Source organism: Amia ocellicauda, chromosome 6 (genome assembly GCF_036373705.1).
Source record: "Amia ocellicauda isolate fAmiCal2 chromosome 6, fAmiCal2.hap1, whole genome shotgun sequence".
NCBI classification, from domain to species: domain Eukaryota; kingdom Metazoa; phylum Chordata; class Actinopteri; order Amiiformes; family Amiidae; genus Amia; species Amia ocellicauda.
This window is the reverse complement of record NC_089855.1, coordinates 50,644,860-50,671,627: the sequence shown is the minus strand read 5'-3', so window position 1 is coordinate 50,671,627 and position 26,768 is coordinate 50,644,860. Positions and strand designations below refer to the sequence as shown.

At 44.7% G+C, this 26,768-nt stretch overlaps 5 non-coding genes across 5 annotated transcripts; 2 read left to right on the top strand and 3 right to left on the bottom strand.

Annotated features, from left to right (window-relative positions):
- Positions 1-9,903: 9,903 nt before the first annotated feature.
- Positions 9,904-9,975, bottom strand: trnae-cuc (transfer RNA glutamic acid (anticodon CUC)). Its single transcript has one exon. It is a non-coding gene; the product is annotated as a tRNA-Glu (tRNA).
- A 3,453-nt stretch (positions 9,976-13,428) lies between these two features.
- trnae-cuc (transfer RNA glutamic acid (anticodon CUC)) lies at positions 13,429-13,500 on the bottom strand. Its single transcript has one exon. It is a non-coding gene; the product is annotated as a tRNA-Glu (tRNA).
- Positions 13,501-13,635: 135 nt separating this feature from the next.
- trnaq-cug (transfer RNA glutamine (anticodon CUG)) lies at positions 13,636-13,707 on the top strand. Its single transcript has one exon. It is a non-coding gene; the product is annotated as a tRNA-Gln (tRNA).
- Positions 13,708-20,487: 6,780 nt separating this feature from the next.
- Positions 20,488-20,559, bottom strand: trnae-cuc (transfer RNA glutamic acid (anticodon CUC)). The gene has a single exon. It is a non-coding gene; the product is annotated as a tRNA-Glu (tRNA).
- A 135-nt stretch (positions 20,560-20,694) lies between these two features.
- trnaq-cug (transfer RNA glutamine (anticodon CUG)) lies at positions 20,695-20,766 on the top strand. Its single transcript has one exon. It is a non-coding gene; the product is annotated as a tRNA-Gln (tRNA).
- The last annotated feature ends 6,002 nt before the right edge of the window (positions 20,767-26,768 follow it).

The following is a 26,768-nucleotide window of genomic DNA, read 5'->3' as shown; positions in this document are numbered from 1 at the left end:
CGTGACTTTCTCGAAATCGGACAGTACTTTGGTTTGATCAAAGTCACCATGTACCCTCCTCGTGAGCTGTTCCTACCCGTGTTGCCTTACAGGTGTTCGGGAAAATTGATGTTCCCTCTGTGTAGAACGTGTGTGGAAACTGAAAATCAAAATACCTCTTGTCTGCACAGTGATGACGAGAGAGCGCTGACGGGTGTCTGGTGTAGCATTGAGCTTGACAAGGCGGTGGAGAAAGGTTACAGAGTCGGTAAGGTGTATGAGGTTTGGCATTTTTCTGAAAAATCTGATACTCTTTTTGCTGAGTACATTATGACCCATCTGAAAGGGAAACAGGAGGCATCGGGCTATCCCTCATGGTGTGTTGACTCCGCTGCCAAAGAGCGGTACGTTCAGCAATATTTTGAAAAGGAAGGGATCCGTCTAGAGCCGGGGAACATAACTGTAAACCCCGCCAAGAGACAAATGTCCAAACTGATTTTAAACAGTCTGTGGGGTAAGTTTGGGGAAAGAAATAACCGTCTAAACACAACCTTGATTAAAACCCCTGAACAGTTTATAGAATTTATCTTTTCCAAACAACATGCAGTATCACACTTTCAATTCTTAAATGACCACGTGGCACAGGTCCAGTGGAGGGCCCCTAAAGATTTCCCCACCAAACAGGGAAACGTTAATGTTTTCATAGCGGTTTTTACCACGGCTTACGCCCGGCTTGAACTGTACAACTTAATGGATCAGCTGCAGGAACGCACGCTCTATCATGATACTGACTCTGTAATCTTTGTCACCAGGCCAGGGGATTGGGTCCCTCCCCTCGGGGACTACCTTGGGGAGTTAACGAGCGAGCTAGATCCTCAGGACCACATAGTGGAGTTTGTTTCAGGGGGTCCTAAGACTTACGCATACAGAACGGCTGCGGGTAAGACCTGTATGAAAGTTAAGGGTTTCACTCTGAACCATTGTAACAACAAGCTCATTAACATCAAGTCTCTGACGACCCTGGTACAAAGTTTTGTAACCGAGAAAGACGCGCCTCCTCGCGAGATTATTACAGCCGGAAATCAGATCTATCACAATAAAAAGGGGTACACATTGGAAAATAGATCACTAAACAAACGGTTCAGGGTGGTGTACAATAAAAGAGTGTTGAAGACTGATTATACCACTCTGCCTTATGGATATTAGCAGTGGTTTTGATAACAGACTTCAACACCCTTTCTCCTGTATTATAGCCGGTCCCTCCAATTCGGGTAAGAGCTATCTTATAAAGAACATCATAGAAGATGTGGACGCAACCGTGTCCCAAGCTCTTGACAACATAGTGTGGTGTTACTCTTGCTGGCAACCTCTCTACGATGATTTGGCATCAAAAAAAAATAATCTGAAATTTGTGCAAGGTCTCCCCGCCTCGTTGTGTGACGATGACCTGTTCCCGCCCGGACAAACTAATCTAGTGATCCTTGATGACCTGATGGAGCAGGCCGGTGACATCAGTGAAGTGGAAAAAGCTTTCACAAAGTACACTCATCATAGGAATTTAAGTATTATTTATTTAGTTCAAAATCTATTTTTTCAAGGTAAAAAAAGCCGCACTATTAATTTAAATGCCAATTATATAATTATTTTTAAAAACCCCAGAGATAAACTACAGGTCACCGTCTTGGCTCGTCAAATGTACCCTAACCAGACCAAATTCTTTTTGGAGGCATTTGAGGATGCCACCAAAAAACCCTACGGGTACTTGATTGTGGACTTAAAAGCACAAACCCCAGAAGACTTTCGCCTCAGAACAGGTTTGTGCCCGCCCGATTGGCCGGCAGTGTATGTGCTAAAGAAAAGGAAATAAATAAGAATGTCTGTTCGGATTAAAAGAAATCTGCCGCTTTTGCAAATGTTATTTGAGGGGAGCCCGCGCCATAGGAAAGCTGTGCTGGCAGGGGCCCCCTCGGATTTGATCGAGACCCTGTGTGAAATAGCTTTTAACATCTTACGCGGTAATATACCCCTAACCCCTTCTCAACATTCTAAACTCAAAAAACAAAAAGCGGTTATCAAGATCATCGCTAATAAGAAGTATTCTATTAAAAGAAAAAGAAAGAAGATTAATCAAACCGGAGGTTTTATAGGACCGCTGTTGAGCATAGCCGTGCCTTTCCTAACCAGTCTTCTAGCTTCCAGAGTGGGTTAATAATGGAATATGCTCAGAAAATGTTTTTGATCCCTCAGGAGCAGCTTGAGAAACTGAGAAAAAATGTTGTCGGGCCAGAGCCCATTAGACAAACGGCCGAAAACAACCTGGACTCTGAAATGAAAGCTATACTGGCCAGGGCCGATTTAAATCAGTATTCCAAAGCCCAGATGTATAGCAACACGTTACAGCGCTACCTCCGTCTGGTTAGACAGGGTGAAAAAGATCAAAACATTTTAACTTTAACCATGGCCTCTCAAGAAAATGGTTCTGGGACTGATGCGGGGGGTACGGTTGATAAAGATGTTGCGGTGCCCGAACCTGTTGAGAGTTCAGAGGGAGATGTTGTAACGGATGTTTTGAGAAACATGCCGGCCAGAAGCAAAAGACATGCAGAATATATTCTGCACAAAATGGTTCAGAAACCGCGGGTAACGACTTGGAATGAACAGGGTGAATTTGTTTTTAAAGGACAACTGATCAAAGGTTCACACATGTTTGATTTGTTGAAGAGTGTCACTAGCACTAATAAGGTACCCGATAGTCGCCGACCTGTAGGCTGGAATGCTTTCCTACAGGCGATGGCCTGTCTGAACATGCCCCAATCAACAGTCCCTAACCAGGAAACGCGACAAAAAATCCGTCTGTGTAAAGAGGTGGTGACTGATCTGACGCCGATATCTCATTACTCTGACCGTGTTGAGCAACCCTCCTCAGGATCTATCCATCGTTGGGAAGCTTATTAATCTCATGTTTTTATTTGTCTCCCCTGTAAATAAGGAACCGACAAACAATTTTTTTATTTTTTATTTTTATTTTCAAATGTTGTACATTTATTTATAACATAACCCTGCTTTGTATAAGATTTGTGTTGAATAAAAACAAAACTAATGATTCAAAGGCTGTTTTCATTATTTTTTCACTTTAACACGCATGACATCTTTTAAAATCCTCACAAGAACACCCCATCTGTATACATGGCTGGCTAGGGTCGTAAGTAATTGTGTTATAAGGGGGGGTCCACAGTGTCCTGACAAACTCTGCCACTTTTTTATCATTTTGGCCTAAATCCTCACTGTACAAGGACATAATATCGGGGTATGACCTTCCTTTAGATCTATGATATAAGAAAAACACACAGTGTTGACCACAAGTGAAGGTCTGAAGACTTTGTACTTGATGACCGCTGTAAATGGTTTCTTGACAGTTGTTGAGCAGAAAGTTATTGATCTTCCGAGGGAAAGGTCTGAAATCCGGGGGGTTTCCATAGGAATCAAAAAATTCCCCACGGCGGTCCTCCCTTAGATAAATAGCCAGCCAATGTTCTCCGGGCATATTTTTAGGGTGTGTGTTGATTATGTACATTGCAGGTAAATTCTTGATCTTAAATTTAGGCAGCTGGTCGCAGGCGTAGACTCCTTGAAACACTTTCCGTGAGCCGTCCAGGGCATTCATGATGTGGTTGAGCTCTCTGGTGTTCATTTTAATAATAATCATACAGAACGTTTCTCCTCTGATTCACCTCAATAATGTTGTCAAACACAGCATACACGACCATATTTACAGTGCGTGGTAGAGGCTGCTTGAAACGCACCTCCAAACGCATATTGCCCGTCTTCATCAGTGAAAAATGTTGTCCACACTCTTCGTCAGGGGTCAGGTTGAAACCGTACAGGGTGTAACCGCTGCAGTATTCCCGGCGATCGATCAGCAGAGGTTGATCCTTGAGATGGCGACCCGTAGCCAGTACTAGACTGTAATATTCACGAACCGCGTTGCCGTTTTCAAAGTCAGGTTGAAAAGGTCTGGATGGAACCTGCACACCATCGACGTACAGTGCTATAAATTCCGCGTTATAATGTTTAAAGTTAAAGGGGTTCTTGTTGTAAACCCCGGTAAATGCATCATTATCCACGAGACCTATAATAACCTGTTTTGGGAGCTGGCCTAGAAACAGATTTTCCTGGTTCATCACCCGTGTCCCTGCGGGGATACTGTGGACTTTCATATAGACTCTTTCGATCGGGTACTTGGCGTTTGCCGTCATTAAAGCCTGCGCATGTCCTAGTTTAACCGCCGGGGAGACGGATACTTTTTTCACAAACAGCGAGGCCGATAATATGGTCAGTTTATATTTTTCAGTATCAGGGGTCATCAGACAAAAAGCACTTTTACTACGGATCATTTTAATTTTAATGTCTACCCCGTTGAGCATGAGTTTTTCTTGGAAAAATATGTCTGCATGAATATGTCCCATTAGCTCAAAGGTCCTCCCTTCTGTTGAAAAGGCCGTTCTTTTTTGCAAACCCTTATTGAGTCCCTCTGGATCCTGGTCGTCCATAGCTTCTGGGGTGTCTTTGAAGAAAAGGCCGGGGCTGAACTGTTTGCTTAGGGTCTCCTCACTATAATTAAGGATACACTCCATCATGGCCCTATAGGGGTAAGTATTGCTGCTTTGACTAATGAGCCGATCTCCCAGGGTCACATCCACCTGTGAAAACATGGTGGCCACCGGGTAATTGATGACCCCAGCGTTGGCCGTCTTCTCGATTGCATCGCCATCCTCATCAGTCACTTTACAGTTCATTAAAATAAATGTGTTATTCAAATCAATATAATCCTCGCCATTGCCAGCAATAAAAAACTCCAGAGGGGCCGTATCTGAAATTGCGGAAAGAGGGGGTATCTCTACATATATGCTCTTATCTATACTCGTTTGAGTGTATGGAACTGTAAACAGATCCAGTTCTGATTTGACGCATTCTTCCGATAGACTGTGGACAAAAGACATTTTTAAAAGATGTATCCTGAGGCTCTATTTGTCTTTCTTTGAGACTTTCTTTTTGCAGGTTTTTTCTTGTGCTGCTTCCTTCTCCGAGTGTTTCCACGATATGTTGGAGAATGAGAGCTTCTTCGTTTTTTGTTAGCCACGGATCTTCGTCGCCCTGGTGGACACATACTGTTTCTTCTTTTACCCCCCCTCCTCGCCATTACCAATGAGACCCGAACCCTCCTGCTGCTCATGGCTAGCTGCCCGGTTCATAACATTGGTGAACACGTCACTAACAATATTTTTAGCCGCTGATTTCAAGTGGGGTCTGGCTATAGCAGAGCCTCTCTTAAGCAGGGGTACGGCCATTCTAAAGAGACCACGAAAGAGTCCTCCTAGACCGGCTCCATACATTGTGGGGGCTCCTACAAAACCGGGCAAGCCGTTCACGGCTTGCATCTTGTAATAATCCACATAGGCGCTAGGATCTACATAACCCCTCGAGGTAGCCATTTTAATAATGTACACACTGTTTCAGGGGTCGAAAATGTAGTTTGACAATAACTTTACCGAAGCGGAAGGGTACGTTGATATTCTGATCCGATTTTACTTCGATCGTGATGTTGTCAAAGTGGGTCTTTGAGACTGGTACGTAGTGTGGCTTGTCATAAGTAATTGTGACCATGTCATTGCTTTTACCTTTAATAAGTACATTTCTCAAAAGGGGGACATAGCTATCCCCGACCCTCTGGTGTGTTATGATATCCGTATACACATAAAGAGTGTAAAAGCCGCCACTGATGTCAGCCGGGAAGGGTGCCACCACTTCTGAGAACCTGCTCTCTGTGTCAGAATAGAACCCTAATATACGCCCCAGTTGTCCTTTGGTTTGAATGCTAATACCAGGTTTTGACACCTTGTACACTCTGTTTTTAATAGGGTTGTAATATAGCTTGATGTTGGGGGTGCCTTCTGAGAACTGTTTATGCATCTCATCTAATATTGTATCCACATTGTCATAATAACCTCCTTGCATCGTGAATGTCCATTGACTCTTTTTAACATCGTCAAAAATGGCGAAGGTGGCATCCTTATCTTGTAAAACAGCCCAAGTGTAAGGATACTGTATTTCCGCCAACCCCACTTCCCACGACCCCCTTAGATCTATAGATTTTCCAAATTGTACCGTGTAACTGGATATTTCATTTTTAGGGTATATATCGAGAGAGGCGTTACTGGGTAGAGTCACGTAGAAGCCTCCTGATTCCATCTTGAGTATCGAAAGTAATGACCCCATCACACCAGCGGGCATGTTGTTATAAGGCTTGAATATCACAAACCTGTTGTTCCGGGACCCAACTATTGAACTTTTCAGGCCATCCAAGCCATTTCACCAACACATATTTTTTCCGGTTCTGGGTTTTCTCAGCTAATATCTTTTCAACTCTGTATACAATGTCTTTACCCACAATAATTTTTTGTAACTCGGCTTCGTAAAACGTTCCTTCTATATCCTCCCCGTCATAGTCTTTTAACCGGTACACGGGGGGGTCTCTAGCCACCTGTTCGGTAACTGTAAAATATTCGTCAGAAAATGTTTGTTCATAACCTTTGGCAAAAGTACTCCTTAGCTTTGAAACGCGAACCACATCACCGATGTTGAACTTATAAGTAGTTTTCCCCTTCTTAATAAATGGGCCGTATAATTTTTTATAGACCTTAAAAGAATTACTTTGATCAACATCTATAGGCTTCATTTTAATACTGGCGTGATACCCTTGGTTGTAAGCATCGATAAAATCCTGAACTTTATCAAAATACTTGAACGTGTTGACCGCTGTAAAATATCTCCACATTTTGGTCTTTATGGTGCGGTTAAACCTCTCCACCACCGATGCCTTAAGCTCATTACCGGTGGTGAAATGATGTATTTTGTGTCTCTTCAGTAGATTCTGAAATTCTCTGTTGAGAAACTCTTTTCCTTTATCAGTCTGCAGTTTTTTAGGACATCGTCCCTGGGACAATATATCCTCAAAGGCCCTTGTCACCGCCCGACCTGTTTTATTATGTAGAATGCGAGCCCAGGCATATTTTGATAACACATCGATACACATCAACATAAATTTGTGACCATTGTTATGTTTTGATAAATTTGACATATCGACTAGATCCATTTGCCATTGTGAGTCTATGTCAGTTGCATATACACGGTTTCTTTTAAAGTTAATCCTGAGAGGTTTATGTAAGGTATAGGCGTCTTGTTCCCGTAACCATTCTGAAACAACCACATCATTAACCTTCACGCCGGCCTCAGCGAGTCCTCTTTGAAAACCCTTCTTACCCGCCAAACCCCCAATCTTGGCTGGGTTGTAGTATAGTTCATGCATTTGGGGAGCTTGCCGAGTCATTCTGCCAAATAAACACACAGACCCACACTATGCGCAAAGTTTTTATACAAGGTTTTTTATTCAACTTCAGGAGAGCAGATACCCCTTTTTAGACATTTGAGAAAAGTATAACATACACAACAATTTTTTCTACGGTCCAGACAAAAAGAAATCAGATGATTGGTTACTTGATCTATATCAACAAATACCTGTTTCTTTATCTTGTAGGCACACACCTCAGTTACATATGTAAATAAAACAACAATATGACCTATTTTAAAAGTAAACAGAGGGGTATTAAACATGCTCAGTAAAAGGTCATACAGATGTTGATGAAATGGCCTAATATCATTCTTGGCCCCCTTGAGCGCTTCATCCCAGTGTTCGTACCCCCCGGTCTTTGTTACAGCAACCATTAACTTTTCCAGGTTTGAAAGTTGATCCTCATCGATGGTTAAATCTGTAGAGAAAAGGCTCGCGTTGGCTACTTTTCTGTCAAGCACATGGTGTAATAGCGCTCTCAGGTTAGCTGCAGAGTGTTGATGACAGAACCAGTTGCAGCAGCAGTCCAGAACATTCCCCATGTTCAAAGTCCCTTAGTTCAGGTCAGAGTCTGAATCAGTGGCGTAGATGTCGAATTCTTCGTCGCTGCCCCCAGCTTTAACTTCTTTACGGAAGAAATAAGCTTTTAGCTTGCCAGCGGTTTTTCTACTTGGCTCATCCAGGTCATTGAGCAGCTGCCCAAGTTTCTCTATTATAAACGGCTCCTTTTTCAGCTCCAGCAAAATCTCATCTATGATTTTCTGGACTTGTCCAGCAGTGACATGTATGTGGGAGTAAGACAGAGCCTTGATTAGTGCCGGTTTCAGCCACGGTTTGTTCAGTCTTCTGTAAAACACGTTGAAATAGAACAGGAAATAGTAACGGTCTGGTTCAAACAAACAACTGTGTCTCAACTGACTGGGGTGATTCACTTCACACCCCCGACAGACTTCTTTCAGAGCTCGGTCGATGAGAGCACTCAGAATATACACCAGGGTGCTTTTAACCACTCTGCTTACTTGGACACCTACCCCGGGCATAAATCCTGCGTCTTCATCACGCCCCCGAGACCGTCCGATGCTCATTGGGTCGCCTGGTGGTTTGTGGGGTGTTTCTACATCCATTGGACTGACCCCCTCCTGAGACGCACAGACGGTAGACAGTTCGGCAAAATCGAGGCCCTCCATGAGCTCCAGAGGCTGGGGATCCCCGAGACTCATTTGGACATCCATCGCTCCGCATGTTGTTTCGTCCTGAGGGACCGGGGTCTGAGGTCTTGGAGGGTAACCGCAGTCAGAGGGTTCCGGAGTGTATACAAAATCTGGGGAATAGAACCAGGGGTGATCCCGGGTTTGAAGAGGCCTGTAGAGCCTGTCGACGTCCGCAGCTTTCGGGTAAGACATTCTCTTTAATTTTAAACCATGAATGAATTGTTGCGCCTTTTATCCTATCTCTTCACTACGTCACGACACACCGCCCTCTTAGAAGAGAGTAGACCCTGAGCCGTCAGACCCCCCTCCAACCCCCCACAGGTCGTCTGTTTTATCATCGTCGTCGTCATTCAAGGGGGATATATAATCCATAATCCAGCATATTCTCCTTCTAACAGAATCCAGTTGTGAACATTTGGTCAAGATGTCAAAACCATCATTTATACAGTTTATGACCTCTTTCAAGAACGGCCAGTCCACGGCGTCAAACATAATTTCAGTAACCTGTTTTTCTGGATCCTCCACAACCCCTTCAATAGGGTTTGTAATCAGGGTACTGCTAAACAAAACCTTACGATCAGTAGTTAGAGATAGACTCTTCACCACTGTACCGTAGTTCTGCAAGCTTTCCCATTCACACCTTTCAAAACTCTGAGTCGGAGACTCCGTTTCGCCTTCTCTTGGACCCTCTTGCAAGCCTTCTAGAGTCTTATCCACAAGCCCCAGGTCTCTCCATGCCATCACCTTCAACCAGTCCTCAAAAGAGTATTCAATCACCGTCTCAAAAGGTTCCAACGTATCCTCCTTCTCTCCCAAAGCAAAAAGCTCCACTCCAACATAGCTGGGATCCCTTTTAAAGCGGTAACCCCGTCGACCCCCCCAGAACAACACCCAGGAGCGTTCAATCTTCAAATTGGTGAGTACAGGAACCCTTGCCCGGGATTGTTTCTTGCGGGGTTTCATGTTGATGTCGCTGGACATGTTGAAGAAGCGGGATGTTTCAGATGCTGAGAATTAAAGAGGTATTGCCTAAAAGCAGCGCGGGGTCTTAAATAGAGAGGAGAGTTTCGGGGCGTTGGCTTCAGGGGGGGGGGGGGGGTCTTTATGGGTGGCCTTGTTGTTCAGGGTTTTAGGGGTGTACACTTTCTGACGGATATGACGTAGGAATAATTAAGGAAATAACTCTAAAATCACGCCCCCCAATTATGACGTAAGCTTAGGGCATACGTCATAACAAAATAGGCCGCGCCCCAAAAAACCCTACTATCTACTCACAGGTCCTAGAGGAAAAGCGACAGATCCACCTTCCCTGACCGGGAATCGAACCCGGGCCGCAGCGGTGAGAGCACCGAATCCTGACCACTAGACCACCAGGGACGGCTCCCGAAGTGACCCACCACACGCAGCACTCTGGGCGCAACTTGGCTCACTCTGGACTTGGCCGTGCGACAGAGCGAGACGTGTGCGTAGAGCAGAAACCTTCGTCACGGGCAAGAGGTGGGCAGCGGGCTTGGTTCCAAGGTGTAATGGTTAGCACTCTGGACTCTGAATCCAGCGATCCGAGTTCAAGTCAAGTGGAACCTGGGGCCCTTGGCAGGGGCAGCGGCGGTGCAGCGGCGGTGCAGCGGTGGTCTCCCTGCGTGAGGGCCTGTGTCTGCGAATAAGGCCTGTTTATGTTCCCTCTTGGGAGGCTTGGAGACGAATTGGCGAAAACTCCGGGTCGGCCTGGTGCGTTCATCTTCCTGGTGGTGACCGCGTGGCTTAACGGAGAAGAAGGTGCCTGTGTTGACAGATTACAGATAGATTATTTCCCTTCTTGGAAATCATCGTTAAAGCGAAAAGGAACTTTGTAAACCAGCTAGCTTGGAAGCAACCACGTCAGGGCATTCTTTCAGTGAGACCTCGGTTTTTTACAAGCACGAGTGAAGCTTTAAAAGAAAATGACATAGAATGTTTGCGGCCGTTCATCCAATCAAGCCCGAGTCCGATTGCGGTCTGTCTTCCCTGGGGGCGGGGGGGATTCTGTTTTGTGAGATCCGGGGGAGAGGTGAGGTGGCTTTCTTTGGTGTATGCCAGAGGTCCGGTGAGAGGTTGTCTTTTACAACTGTCCCTCAGTCAATACCAAAGACAGTCCCTGCCAATCTGGGAAAGCCATTCAGTCCACAAACAGAGTTTTGACAAACATCCTGCGGGCTTTTTCTCCACCGTTTGATCCTTTTATCGTTGACAGGAATTTCTACAGGGTACGTCCCGAACAGGTGCCTCAATGGCTGTTTGCTAGCTCGATAAATCTAACTTGCTCGGTCTGCATACTATCTTTAATCTAAAACATCATACAGTCTCTTCGGTCTGACTTCGGATCGGAAGATTGAGGGTTGGAGTGCCTTTGCGGTCGTTCCTGGGGTTACGACGTCGAAGCGGCATCTCGGTCGTTTTTGGGGAACTTCGGAAGGGCCAGCCGGCGTGCTAATGCTGCAGCCGTCGCCGGCGCGTTGTGTCTGATAACCTTACGGCAAACAGGCAATGCCTTGCGCCTGTGTCTGCGGCAAGAAAAGTGAGCGACTCTCCCCCGAAACCGGGGCACGAGCGCCTGAGGCCTTGGAGAATGCGGGCATCGATCCCGCTGCCTCTCGCATGCTGTAGCGTAAGGTACACTTATACATTTCAATTAAAGAAGTGAATTTATAGTATCACCTTATCACGAATCCTGGAATCTTGTAGAACTCAATTTCTGTAATAATTGGACGCAGACACCAATTCCAAAGATATAAATTGTCAAATGTATTCAAAACAAAGACTAAATGTAGCACTACACTAATTATACAAAAGGGAAAAACTAATTACAATTCAACTCTAGATCGACAAATCGAAGAAAAATCACTTCCGTGACCAAATCAAAGACCATGGGATCACATATGATAACACAAATCGTTAAACAAGAAAGGTTATAAACACATTGACTACAATACCGGTTAGTAAGACGAAGGTGAGTCTCTCGTTAGTATTATTAGTCAGACATTAAATAACTACGCAGGTTAGTATTTATGTCAGGTAACTTCTCGTAAAATATATATATCAGTCTCATTCACGTTTAGGTGCCGAGAAAGATCCTATCATTACTTGTTACCACATTTCCCTTAACTGATTATTATTCAATGATTAAGGATAGGCAGGGCCACCAATAATCTAATGTCTATTAACTTGTGTCAATTTCAGACTAAACAGTTAAACAGGAATGAGAAGATATTTCTCGGCGTTGACAGATTTTATTTCTAAAATTATCAACAAAACAGTTTAATGCAACACACATTTATATTTAAGAAAACTAAATGATATTACACATTCTAGAGTTATGAATCACAGATTAACATTTCTAATTGATTTCTCAAATGTCATGAATCATGAACTCCAAACTGTTAAACTTATCTGAACTTCGTCGCAGAGAGGCCTCTCTGGCTTCGGGCTCAGATAACAGCACACGGCACGAGGTCCGTGTGGTTTGGAAAAAAAGGCAGTCCGTTCGGCTTTGTCCAAGAACTTCCACTCAGTCGATACACCTGGAAGTTGGGGTTTCGCGAAAGTAGAGTCGTTTCCAAACAGATTTTCCACTGGTTTGAAGGCTCCAAGGTTGTGCACAAAATCTTCTTGGCAAGCAGGGTCTCTCACCGTACTTATTTGAAGACAAAGTCTTTGAGGAAAGCAGGGCCGTGTTTGTTCCAAGGGTCAAGTTTCTTAAGTCTCAAATAGCTATTTAAATGACTGACACTTTCGTATACAGTCGACTTAGTCAATTGTCCAGCTGTAAAACTCCACTGATCAGGTGGGCACAGGCGGGCAGCGCAGTCTGTAAAGTTCTATATTTAATAAAGTCCTTTAAAAGAATTCTTCGTACGGCTCAATCTCCTTCTCCCAGTTTAACTCTTCTGTTGCCGGCAAAGACTTAGTTGGTTTCAGGTTCCGGTTCTGGCAACAGAGCTACAGGTTGAGCTGTGGCAGCGAGTTACTGGTTCAGGTGAGAGAGAGCGAGAAAGACTGTCCGCTATTCCTTATAGTCTGTCAGATCAAGAGGTGATTGGTTCTTGAATTTTTGAGATTGGATTTCGGTTTCAGCCCCCATTGTCCTATTGGAGGGGGGCTTGATTTATGACTGATGTCAATCCATGCCATCTTTTGGAAATGCCGGTTGGCCTGGGTTCGTAGCTCTATGTCGGGATTTCGGCTCTCGTCCACTTCAAAGAGTTTTTATCACCTACAGGCCCCTTTCTCCAGACATCTCATAGCAGAATTCCAAACTATTTGGCCTCTTCTTGGTGCCATCCTCCCCAAAACTGTCACTTTGATGCAAACCAGTTCCAAGCTGATGAGCTAAGGGAATCTGATAACTTTGGGGGGGAGAGGTTTTCTTTAGATCAGTGCTTCAGCTCAGAGCCCAAATGCTCTTATCCAAATACACCCAACATAACGCTACAATGCTAAGCGAGCGCTCTACCACGTGAGCTAATCCTCAGGGCTCTCAGTGAGGCTGACCCCCACTTCTTCAGCCTTTAAGTGGCACGTCGCGAGTAAGTCCTTTCCTGCGCTTCAGGCAAGCTTGCAGCCAACTGCGGACGACTTTCCTTCCTCGGTGGCAGCCATCGTGCCGCAATAGAAAAGGATTGTCATGAGCAAAACTTTCAAAGTGACCGAAAAGATCACGGCCCGTCGTGTGATTTGATTTACATGAGCTCCAGAAACGTTCATGGACATATGTACATAAGTAAGGATTTAATCACAGATAGAGAGAGAGAAAATGCACCACACAGTTCCTAGTGGAAGAGCAACAGATCCACCTTCCCTGACCGGGAATCGAACCCGGGCCGCGGCGGTGAGAGCGCCGAATCCTGACCACTAGACCACCAGGGACGGCTCCGGAAGTGACCCGCCACACGCTGCACTCTGGGCGCAACTTGGCTCACTCTGGACTTGGCCGTGCGACAGAGCGAGACGTGTGCGTAGAGCAGAAACCTTCGTCACGGGCAAGAGGTGGGCAGCTGGCTTGGTTCCATGGTGTAATGGTTAGCACTCTGGACTCTGAATCCAGCGATCCGAGTTCAAGTCTTGGTGGGACCTGGGGCCCTTGGCAGGGGCAGCGGCGGTGGAGCGGTGGTCTCCCTGCGTGAGGGCCTGTGTCTGCAAATAAGGCCTGTTTATGTTCCCTCTTGGGAGGCTTGGAGACGAATTGGCGAAAACTCCGGGTCGGCCTGGTGCGTTCATCTTCCTGGTGGTGACCGCGTGGCTTAACGGAGAAGAAGGTGCCTGTGTTGACAGATTACAGATAGATTATTTCCCTTCTTAGAAATCATCGTTAAAGCGAAAAGGAACTTTGTAAACCAGCTAGCTTGGAAGCAACCACGTCAGGGCATTCTTTCAGTGAGACCTCGGTTTTTTACAAGCACGAGTGAAGCTTTAAAAGAAAATGACATAGAATGTTTGCGGCCGTTCATCCAATCAAAAGGTGCAAGCCCGAGTCCGATTGCGGTCTGTCTTCCCTGGGGGCGGGGGGGATTGTGTTTTGTGAGATCCGGGGGAGAGGTGAGGTGGCTTTCTTTGGTGTATGCCAGAGGTCTGGTGAGAGGTTGTCTTTTACAACTGTCCCTCAGTCAATACCAAAAACAGTCCCTGCCAATCTGGGAAAGCCATTCAGTCCACAAACAGAGTTTTGACAAACATCCTGCGGGCTTTTTCTCCACCGTTTGATCCTTTTATCGTTGACAGGAATTTCTACAGGGTACGTCCCGAACAGGTGCCTCAATGGCTGTTTGCTAGCTCGATAAATCTAACTTGCTCGGTCTGCATACTATCTTTAATCTAAAACATCATACAGTCTCTTCGGTCTGACTTCGGATCGAAAGATTGAGGGTTGGAGTGCCTTTGCGGTCGTTCCTGGGGTTACGACATCGAAGCAGCATCTCGGTCGTTTTTGGGGAACTTCGGAAGGGCCAGCCGGCGTGCTAATGCTGCAGCCGTCGCGGGCGCGTTGTGTCTGAGAAGCTTACGGCAAACAGGCAATGCCTTGCGCCTGTGTCTGCGGCAAGAAAAGTGAGCGACTCTCCCCCGAATCCGGGGCACGAGCGCCTGAGGCCTTGGAGAATGCGGGCATCGATCCCGCTGCCTCTCGCATGCTGTAGCGTAAGGTACACTTATACATTTCAATTAAAGAAGTGAATTTATAGTATCACCTTATCACGAATCCTGGAATCTTGTAGAACTCAATTTCTGTAATAATTGGACGCAGACACCAATTCCAAAGATATAAATTGTCAAATGTATTCAAAACAAAGACTAAATGTAGCACTACACTAATTATACAAAAGGGAAAAACGAATTACAATTCAACTCTAGATCAACAAATCGATGACAAATCACTTCCGTGACCAAATCAAAGACCTTGGGATCACATATGATAACACAAATCGTTAAACAAAAAAGGTTATAAACACATTGACTACAATACCGGTTAGTAAGACGAAGGTGAGTCTCTCGTTAGTATTATTAGTCAGACATTAAATAACTACGCAGGTTAGTATTTATGTCAGGTAACTTCTCGTTATATATATATATCAGTCTCATTCACGTTTAGGTGCCGAGAAAGATCCTATCATTACTTGTTACCACAATTTCCCTTAACTGATTATTATTCAATGATTAAGGATAGGCAGGGCCACCAATAATCTAATGTCTATTAACTTGTGTCAATTTCAGACTAAACAGTTAAACAGGAATGAGAAGATATTTCTCGGCGTTGACAGATTTTATTTCTAAAATTATCAACAAAACAGTTTAATGCAACACACATTTATATTTAAGAAAACTAAATGATATTACACATTCTAGAGTTATGAATCACAGATTAACATTTCTAATTGATTTCTCAAATGTCATGAATCATGAACTCCAAACTGTTAAACTTATCTGAACTTCGTCACAGAGAGGCCTCTCTGGCTTCGGGCTCAGATAACAGCACACGGCACGAGGTCCGTGTGGTTTGGAACAAAGTTAGTCCGGTTCGGCTTTGTCCAAGAACTTCCACTCTGTCGATACACCTGGAAGTTGGGGTTTCGCGAAAGTAGAGTCGTTTCCAAACAGATTATCCACTGGTTTGAAGGCTCCAAGGTTGTGCACAAAATCTTCTTGGCAAGCAGGGTCTCTCACCGTACTTATTTGAAGACAAAGTCTTTGAGGAAAGCAGGGCCGTGTTTGTTCCAAGGGTCAAGTTTCTTAAGACTCAAATAGCTATTTAAATGACTGACACTTTCGTATACAGTCGACTTAGTCAATTGTCCAGCTGTAAAACTCCACTGATCAGGTGGGCACAGGCGGGCAGCGCAGTCTGTAAAGTTCTTTATTTAATAAAGTCCTTTAAAAGAATTCTTCGTACGGCTCAATCTCCTTCTCCCAGTTTAACTCTTCTGTTGCCGGCAAAGACTTAGTTGGTTTCTGGTTCCGGTTCTGGCAACAGAGCTACAGGTTGAGCTGTGGCAGTGAGTTACTGGTTCAGGTGAGAGAGAGTGAGAAAGACTGTCCGCTGTTCCTTATAGTCTGTCAGATCAAGAGGTGATTGGTTCTTGAGTTTTTGAGATTGGATTTCGGTTTCAGCCCCCAGTGTCCTATTGGAGGGGGGCTTGATTTATGACTGATGTCAATCCATGCCATCTTTTGGAAATGCCGGTTGGCCTGGGTTCGTAGCTCTATGTCGGGATTTCGGCTCTCGTCCACTTCAAAGAGTTTTTATCACCTACAGGCCCCTTTCTCCAGACATCTCATAGCAGAATTCCAAACTATTTGGCCTCTTCTTGGTGCCATCCTCCCCAAAACTGTCACTTTGATGCAAACCACTTCCAAGCTGATGAGCTAAGGGAATCTGATAACTTTCGGGGGGAGAGGTTTTCTTTAGATCAGTGCTTCAGCTCAGAGCCCAAATGCTCTTATCCAAATACACCCAACATAACGCTACAATGCTAAGTGAGCGCTCTACCACGTGAGCTAATCCTCAGGGCTCTCGGTGAGGCCGACCCCCACTTCTTCAGTCTTTAAGTGGCACGTCGCGAGTAAGTCCTTTCCTGCGCTTCAGGCAAGCTTGCAGCCAACTGCGGACGACTTTCCTTCCTCGGTGGCAGCCATCGTGCCGCAATAGAAAAGGATTGTCATGAGCAAAACTTTCAAAGTGACCGAAAAGATCACGGCCCGTCGTTTGATGTGATGTACATGAGCTCCAGAAACGTTCATGGACATATGTATATAAGTAAGGATTTAATCACAGATAGAGAGAGAGAAAATGCACCACACAGGTCCTAGGGGAAGAGCAACAGATCCACCTTCCCTGACCGGGAATCGAACCCGGGCCGCGGCGGTGAGAGCGTCGAATCCTGACCACTAGTCCACCAGGGACGGCTCCGGAAGTGACCCGCCACACGCAGCACTCTGGGCGCAACTTGGCTCACTCTGGACTTGGCCGTGCGACAGAGCGAGACGTGTGCGTAGAACACAAACCTTCATCACGGGCAAGAGTTGGGCAGCGGGCTTGGTTCCATGGTGTAATGGTTAGCACTCTGGACCCTGAATCCAGCGATCCGAGTTCAAGTCAAGTGGAACCTGGGGCCCTTGGCAGGGGCAGCGGCGGTGCAGCGGCGGTGCAGCGGTGGTCTCCCTGCGTGAGGGCCTGTGTCTGCGAATAAGGCCTGTTTATGTTCCCTCTTGGGAGGCTTGGAGACGAATTGGCGAAAACTCCGGGTCGGCCTGGTGCGTTCATCTTCCTGGTGGTGACCGCGTGGCTTAACGGAGAAGAAGGTGCCTCTGTTGACAGATTACAGATAGATTATTTCCCTTCTTGGAAATCATCGTTAAAGCGAAAAGGAACTTTGTAAACCAGCTAGCTTGGAAGCAACCACGTCAGGGCATTCTTTCAGTGAGACCTCGGTTTTTTACAAGCACGAGTGAAGCTTTAAAAGAAAATGACATAGAATGTTTGCGGCCGTTCATCCAATCAAAAGGTGCAAGCCCGAGTCCGATTGCGGTCTGTCTTCCCTGGGGGCGGGGGGGATTGTGTTTCGTGAGATCCGGGGGAGAGGTGAGGTGGCTTTCTTTGGTGTATGCCAGAGGTCCGGTGAGAGGTTGTCTTTTACAACTGTCCCTCAGTCAATACCAAAAACAGTCCCTGCCAATCTGGGAAAGCCATTCAGTCCACAAACAGAGTTTTGACAAACATCCTGCGGGCTTTTTCTCCACCGTTTGATCCTTTTATCGTTGACAGGAATTTCTACAGGGTACGTCCCGAACAGGTGCCTCAATGGCTGTTTGCTAGCTCGATAAATCTAACTTGCTCGGTCTGCATACTATCTTTAATCTAAAACATCATACAGTCTCTTCGGTCTGACTTCGGATCGGAAGATTGAGGGTTGGAGTGCCTTTGCGGTCGTTCCTGGGGTTACGACGTCGAAGCGGCATCTCGGTCGTTTTTGGGGAACTTCGGAAGGGCCAGCCGGCGTGCTAATGCTGCAGCCGTCGCCGGCGCGTTGTGTCTGATAACCTTACGGCAAACAGGCAATGCCTTGCGCCTGTGTCTGCGGCAAGAAAAGTGAGCGACTCTCCCCCGAAACCGGGGCACGAGCGCCTGAGGCCTTGGAGAATGCAGGCATCGATCCCGCTGCCTCTCGCATGCTGTAGCGTAAGGTACACTTATACATTTCAATTAAAGAAGTGAATTTATAGTATCACCTTATCACGAATCCTGGAATCTTGTAGAACTCAATTTCTGTAATAATTGGACGCAGACACCAATTCCAAAGATATAAATTGTCAAATGTATTCAAAACAAAGACTAAATGTAGCACTACACTAATTATACAAAAGGGAAAAACGAATTACAATTCAACTCTAGATCAACAAATCGAAGACAAATCACTTCCGTGACCAAATCAAAGACCATGGGATCACATATGATAACACAAATCGTTAAACAAAAAAGGTTATAAACACATTGACTACAATACCGGTTAGTAAGACGAAGGTGAGTCTCTCGTTAGTATTATTAGTCATACATTAAATAACTACGCAGGTTAGTATTTATGTCAGGTAACTTCTCGTTATATATATATCAGTCTCATTCACGTTTAGGTGCCGAGAAAGATCCTATCATTACTTGTTACCACAATTTCTCTTAACTGATTATTATTCAATGATTAAGGATAGGCAGAGCCACCAATAATCTAATGTCTATTAACTTGTGTCAATTTCAGACTAAACAGTTAAACAGGAATGAGAAGATATTTCTCGGCGTTGACAGATTTTATTTCTAAAATTATCAACAAAACAGTTTATTGCAACACACATTTATATTTAAGAAAACTAAATGATATTACACATTCTAGAGTTATGAATCACAGATTAACATTTCTAATTGATTTCTCAAATGTCATGAATCATGAACTCCAAACTGTTAAACTTATCTGAACTTCGTCGCAGAGAGGCCTCTCTGGCTTCGGGCTCAGATAACAGCACACGGCACGAGGTCCGTGTGGTTTGGAACAAAGGCAGTCCGGTTCGGCTTTGTCCAAGAACTTCCACTCAGTCGATACACCTGGAAGTTGGGGTTTCGCGAAAGTAGAGTCGTTTCCAAACAGATTTTCCACTGGTTTGAAGGCTCCAAGGTTGTGCACAAAATCTTCTTGGCAAGCAGGGTCTCTCACCATACTTATTTGGAGACAAAGTCTTTGAGGAAAGCAGGGCCGTGTTTGTTCCAAGGGTCAAGTTTCTTAAGACTCAAATAGCTATTTAAATGACTGACACTTTCGTATACAGTCGACTTAGTCAATTGTCCAGCTGTAAAACTCCACTGATCAGGTGGGCACAGGCGGGCAGCGCAGTCTGTAAAGTTCTTTATTTAATAAAGTCCTTTAAAAGAATTCTTCGTACGGCTCAATCTCCTTCTCCCAGTTTAACTCTTCTGTTGCCGGCAAAGACTTAGTTGGTTTCTGGTTCCGGTTCTGGCAACAGAGCTACAGGTTGAGCTGTGGCAGCGAGTTACTGGTTCAGGTGAGAGAGAGCGAGAAAGACTGTCCGCTGTTCCTTATAGTCTGTCAGATCAAGAGGTGATTTGTTCTTGAGTTTTTGAGATTGGATTTCGGTTTCAGCCCCCAGTGTCCTATTGGAGGGGGGCTTGATTTATGACTGATGTCAATCCATGCCATCTTTTGGAAATGCCGGTTGGCCTGGGTTCGTAGCTCTATGTCGGGATTTCGGCTCTCGTCCACTTCAAAGAGTTTTTATCACCTACAGGCCCCTTTCTCCAGACATCTCATAGCAGAATTCCAAACTATTTGGCCTCTTCTTGGTGCCATCCTCCCCAAAACTGTCACTTTGATGCAAACCACTTCCAAGCTGATGAGCTAAGGGAATCTGATAACTTTGGGGGGGAGAGGTTTTCTTTAGATCAGTGCTTCAGCTCAGAGCCCAAATGCTCTTATCCAAATACACCCAACATAACGCTATAATGCTAAGCGAGCGCTCTACCACGTGAGCTAATCCTCAGGGCTCTCGGTGAGGCCGACCCCCACTTCTTCAGTCTTTAAGTGGCACGTCGCGAGTAAGTCCTTTCCTGCGCTTCAGGCAAGCTTGCAGGCAACTGCGGACGACTTTCCTTCCTCGGTGGCAGCCATCGTGCCGCAATAGAAAAGGATTGTCATGAGCAAAACTTTCAAAGTGACCGAAAAGATCACGGCCCGTCGTGTGATGTGATGTACAATGAGCTCCAGAAACGTTCATGGACATATGTATATAAGTAAGGATTTAATCACAGATAGAGAGAGAGAAAATGCACCACACAGGTCCTAGTGGAAGAGCAACAAATCCACCTTCCCTGACCGGGAATCGAACCCGGGCCGCGGCAGTGAGAGCGCCGAATCCTGACCACTAGACCACCAGAGACGGCTCCGGAAGTGACCCGCCACACGCAGCACTCTGGGCGCAACTTGGCTCACTCTGGACTTGGCCGTGCGACAGAGCGAGACGTGTGCGTAGAGCAGAAACTTTCGTCACGGGCAAGAGGTGGGCAGCGGGCTTGGTTCCATGGTGTAATGGTTAGCACTCTGGACTCTGAATCCAGCGATCCGAGTTCAAGTCTCGGTGGGACCTGGGGCCCTTGGCAGGGGCAGCGGCGGTGAAGCGGTGGTCTACCTGCGTGAGGGCCTGTGTCTGCGAATAAGGCCTGTTTATGTTCCCTCTTGGGAGGCTTGGAGACGAATTGGCGAAAACTCCGGGTCAGCCTGGTGCGTTCATCTTCCTGGTGGTGACCGCGTGGCTTAACGGAGAAGAAGGTGCCTGTGTTGACAGATTACAGATAGATTATTTCCCTTCTTGGAAATCATCGTTAAAGCGAAAAGGAACTTTGTAAACCAGCTAGCTTGGAAGCAACCACGTCAGGGCATTCTTTCAGTGAGACCTCGGTTTTTTACAAGCACGAGTGAAGCTTTAAAAGAAAATGACATAGAATGTTTGCGGCCGTTCATCCAATCAAAAGGTGCAAGCCCGAGTCCGATTGCGGTCTGTCTTCCCTCGGGGCGGGGGGGATTGTGTTTTGTGAGATCCGGGGGAGAGGTGAGGTGGCTTTCTTTGGTGTATGCCAGAGGTCCGGTGAGAGGTTGTCTTTTACAACTGTCCCTCAGTCAATACCAAAAACAGTCCCTGCCAATCTGGGAAAGCCATTCAGTCCACAAACAGAGTTTTGACAAACATCCTGCGGGCTTTGTCTCCACCGTTTGATCCTTTTATCGTTGACAGGAATTTCTACAGGGTACGTCCCGAACAGGTGCCTCAATGGCTGTTTGCTAGCTCGATAAATCTAACTTGCTCGGTCTGCATACTATCTTTAATCTAAAACATCATACAGTCTCTTCGGTCTGACTTCGGATCGGAAGATTGAGGGTTGGAGTGCCTTTGCGGTCGTTCCTGGGGTTACGACGTCGAAGCGGCATCTCGGTCGTTTTTGGGGAACTTCGGAAGGGCCAGCCGGCGTGCTAATGCTGCAGCCGTCGCCGGCGCGTTGTGTCTGATAACCTTACGGCAAACAGGCAATGCCTTGCGCCTGTGTCTGCGGCAAGAAAAGTGAGCGACTCTCCCCCGAAACCGGGGCACGAGCGCCTGAGGCCTTGGAGAATGCGGGCATCGATCCCGCTGCCTCTCGCATGCTGTAGCGTAAGGTACACTTATACATTTCAATTAAAGAAGTGAATTTAGAGTATCACCTTATCACGAATCCTGGAATCTTGTAGAACTCAATTTCTGTAATAATTGGACGCAGACACCAATTCCAAAGATATAAATTGTCAAATGTATTCAAAACAAAGACTAAATGTAGCACTACACTAATTATACAAAAGGGAAAAACTAATTACAATTCAACTCTAGATCAACAAATCGAAGACAAATCACTTCCGTGACCAAATCAAAGACCATGGGATCACATATGATAACACAAATCGTTAAACAAAAAAGGTTATAAACACATTGACTACAATACCGGTTAGTAAGACGAAGGTGAGTCTCTCGTTAGTATTATTAGTCAGACATTAAATAACTACGCAGGTTAGTATTTATGTCAGGTAACTTCACGTTATATATATATATCAGTCTCATTCACGTTTAGGTGCCGAGAAAGATCCTATCATTACTTGTTACCACAATTTCCCTTAACTGATTATTATTCAATGATTAAGGATAGGCAGAGCCACCAATAATCTAATGTCTATTAACTTGTGTCAATTTCAGACTAAACAGTTAAACAGGAATGAGAAGATATTTCTCGGCATTGACAGATTTTATTTCTAAAATTATCAACAAAACAGTTTAATGCAACACACATTTATATTTAAGAAAACTAAATGATATTACACATTCTAGAGTTATGAATAACAGATTAACATTTCTAATTGATTTCTCAAATGTCATGAATCATGAACTCCAAACTGTTAAACTTATCTGAACTTCGTCGCAGAGAGGCCTCTCTGGCTTCGGGCTCAGATAACAGCACACGGCACGAGGTCCGTGTGGTTTGGAACAAAGGCAGTCCGGTTCGGCTTTGTCCAAGAACTTCCACTCAGTCGATACACCTGGAAGTTGGGGTTTCGCGAAAGTAGAGTCGTTTCCAAACAGATTTTCCACTGGTTTGAAGGCTCCAAGGTTGTGCACAAAATCTTCTTGGCAAGCAGGGTCTCTCACCGTACTTATTTGAAGACAAAGTCTTTGAGGAAAGCAGGGCCGTGTTTGTTCCAAGGGTCAAGTTTCTTAAGACTCAAATAGCTATTTAAATGACTGACACTTTCGTATACAGTCGACTTAGTCAATTGTCCAGCTGTAAAACTCCACTGATCAGGTGGGCACAGGCGGGCAGCGCAGTCTGTAAAGTTCTTTATTTAATAAAGTCCTTTAAAAGAATTCTTCGTACGGCTCAATCTCCTTCTCCCAGTTTAACTCTTCTGTTGCCGGCAAAGACTTAGTTGGTTTCTGGTTCCGGTTCTGGCAACAGAGCTACAGGTTGAGCTGTGGCAGCGAGTTACTGGTTCAGGTGAGAGAGAGCGAGAAAGACTGTCCGCTGTTCCTTACAGTCTGTCAGATCAAGAGGTGATTGGTTCTTGAGTTTTTGAGATTGGATTTCGGTTTCAGCCCCCAGTGTCCTATTGGAGGGGGGCTTGATTTATGACTGATGTCAATCCATGCCATCTTTTGGAAATGCCGGTTGGCCTGGGTTCGTAGCTCTATGTCGGGATTTCGGCTCTCGTCCACTTCAAAGAGTTTTTATCACCTACAGGCCCCTTTCTCCAGACATCTCATAGCAGAATTCCAAACTATTTGGCCTCTTCTTGGTGCCATCCTCCCCAAAACTGTCACTTTGATGCAAACCAGTTCCAAGCTGATGAGCTAAGGGAATCTGATAACTTTGGGGGGGAGAGGTTTTCTTTAGATCAGTGCTTCAGCTCAGAGCCCAAATGCTCTTATCCAAATACACCCAACATAACGCTACAATGCTAAGCGAGCGCTCTACCACGTGAGCTAATCCTCAGGGCTCTCGGTGAGGCCGACCCCCACTTCTTCAGTCTTTAAGTGGCACGTCGCGAGTAAGTCCTTTCCTGCGCTTCAGGCAAGCTTGCAGCCAACTGCGGACGACTTTCCTTCCTCGGTGGCAGCCATCGTGCCGCAATAGAAAAGGATTGTCATGAGCAAAACTTTCAAAGTGACCGAAAAGAACACGGCCCGTCGTGTGATGTGATTTACATGAGCTCCAGAAACGTTCATGGACATATGTATATAAGTAAGGATTTAATCACAGATAGAGAGAGAGAAAATGCACCACACAGGAGTAGATAGTAGGGTTTTTTGGGCGCGGCCTATTTTGTTATGACGTATGCCCTAAGCTTATTAATATTCCTACGTCATAATTGGGGGGCGTGATTTTAGAGTTATTTCCTTAAATATTCCTACGTCATATCCGTCAGAAAGTGTACACCCCTAAAACCCTGAACAACAAGGCCACCCATAACCGGTTGTTCTTGTTGTTCTTGTTGGTCAACTGTAGAGTGTGAATGGGTCGGCTCTTCCTGTAGTGGTTGGGGGTCTTTTTTAAATATACATGTAAGGGGCCCAGGTCTTAACAATGCCATTTTGAATAGTGCGTTTATCATATTCACACTGTCTCTGTCTCTGTCTCTGTCTGTCTCTCTCTCTCTGTCTCTCTCGCCCAAGCATTTTATAAGATCAACAAGTTCTGTTGTCTGTAATGGTCCCAGGTCTTAACAATGCCATTTTGAATAGTGCGTTTATCATATTCACACTGGCTCTGTCTCTGTCTGTCTCTATATCTCTCTCTCTCGCCCAATCATTTTATAAGATCAACAAGTTCTGTTGTCTGTAATGGTCACAGGTCCTAACAATTCCTGTTTTGCATAGGGTACTTATGTTAACCCCAATGTATATGGCTCTGTCTCTCCCCTCAAATTTAATTAAAAATAAAATTTAAAAAAAGAGGGTGTGTGTGTGTGTGGGTGTTTGTGGGTATAGGTTAATTGTTTTTGTAAAAAAAAAAAAAAAAAAAAAAAAGCTGTGGTTATATTTTATCTCACACATAATGTGTTCATTCGTTTTACTTAAATACATTCTAGGGTCTTAAAGCTCATAAGAGTTAGACTTAAGATAAGGATATGTTTTTAAGGTATTTTAGCAGGCTCAATCCCTGATGATAAGGAATCATTTAAAAAATAAAAACAACTGATCACTCAATGCTAAATAGATCACAACACTCAAGGCTAAATCACTCACACCATGGGGGACGGGGGTGGGCTCAGACAAACGTAGGCATGGCGTGTGGTCTCAAAACATTCAGAATACTTTTATACTATATAATTTATAAGCTTTGTAAAATAAACCCAAATATCTCTTTTGTGGGGATAAACGCTGTTCTGAGTAGTTTGTGACTTGTTTAATACCAAACAAAGCATCGCTATTAAAAAAAAAAAAAAAATCACTGTAAAAGCGCTACTTATTTTAGATCTTTATAGTTATTTTCTTGGCTCAGGTTGTTTTTTAGCGCGTATAAAGGCCTGAAATATTCTTAGTGTTTATTGACTATAGGTCTTGATGCTTAAAAATGTTTTTTTGAGAGACCAAAAGGTTCTAATAAAAGTTTAGAGTAGAGAGGAGAGAGATCGTCGCCATCTTGGTTTCTATTTGAAATTGATGCAGGGTCATTTTATTGGTTGGTTTTGATATGTTAATTGGTAACAGGACGGCACAAAGGCCAGCCCAGAACAATGCCTTACAAGCAGATCCGGCATCCGGCCATCAGTATAAGTATGAAGGTCTGGTCTTCAGCTCGACAGACTCATACTGACCTTTCGATTTAAGCCTAAAGATCAACAATGTCCGGAAACAACATCAACGACTTCGATTTAAACGAGTTTTTAGGTAAGTCTTCAGATTATTTTCATTGACTCAGAGCGGGTTGTGGGCATGTATTGTAAATAAGGTTATAACATCTGTTTTAAGTTCTGTAAAATTATTTTTCAGCCAGTCAACAGGAGTTAATTCCCAACGCTGAGGAGATCATCTGGAACAACGACGGTAAGATTTTTGTGTTTGCGCTCAAGGGTTCTTATGTATGGGTGTGTGGTTGTGTTTTGAAGCGGCTCATTAGAGTTATGAAAACGTTTTAATATATATTAATGGCGGTCTCTTTAATTACACAGAAACTATCGAAAGGCCTGTGATTAATGTCTCCGAGGATCAACCAAGAGAAGTGGTTGTCCCTAGACAGGCTGTCTGCCGACCGGGTAAGAACTAAACCCCTGTTTGTTTGTATAACGTTTCTGTAAGATGTTTGAGGCCCGTTTTGTTAATTTAAAAAAATATCCTTTCTAACAGTATTAAGAAACGTGGTTCGAGACAACGAAAGGCCTTCCACATCGAGGGCTTGTTTAGTTTTACCTTCGAGAACCGTAACCTTTCAAGAATCTGAAAGGCCGTCAGCCCCTGTATCTGATAGCGGTGAGTATATATCTGCCGCTTGTAAGAGGTTAAAGCTTTTTATAAAGCGGGGTGGTTAAAGGTTAAACATGTCTCTTACCTTCACAGAAGTGCAAAAAGCTAAACCAGCTGAAAAACATAAGAAACGATTATTCTTTGGAGGTAAGTAAGATCTTTCAAACTTTAATGTTTTTAAAAGGGTTTTGTTTGCCCGTTGAGGGCTAATATTTAAGCGAGGGGTGCCCATTTCCTGTAGGTCTTGGGGGTTCTGGGAAAGATCTTTAGAAGTCCGGACAGGTCTAGGCTTGTTTCTGGGGCATGTGTTTAGAAATGACCGATTGCCCGACCGTCTGGTTAGGAAGTAAAGCTGTCCGAAAGGTTTTAGTAAGTTGTTTGGCTTATCTCCCGCAATTATACTTCTGTTTTAAAGTGGCTGTAGGAAAAGGCTTGAAGGTGTTCATTGTATTTAATATTTAAACAGATCGTGAAAACGTTTGTGAAACAGGAAGTCCCGGGATCAGGAAGCGTTTACACTTGGAAGGTTCGTTTAAAAATGAAATGTGGTGTGTGTGTGTATAAAAAGTGTTTTATTAACAATATTACATTTAAGAAACAGTTTATTT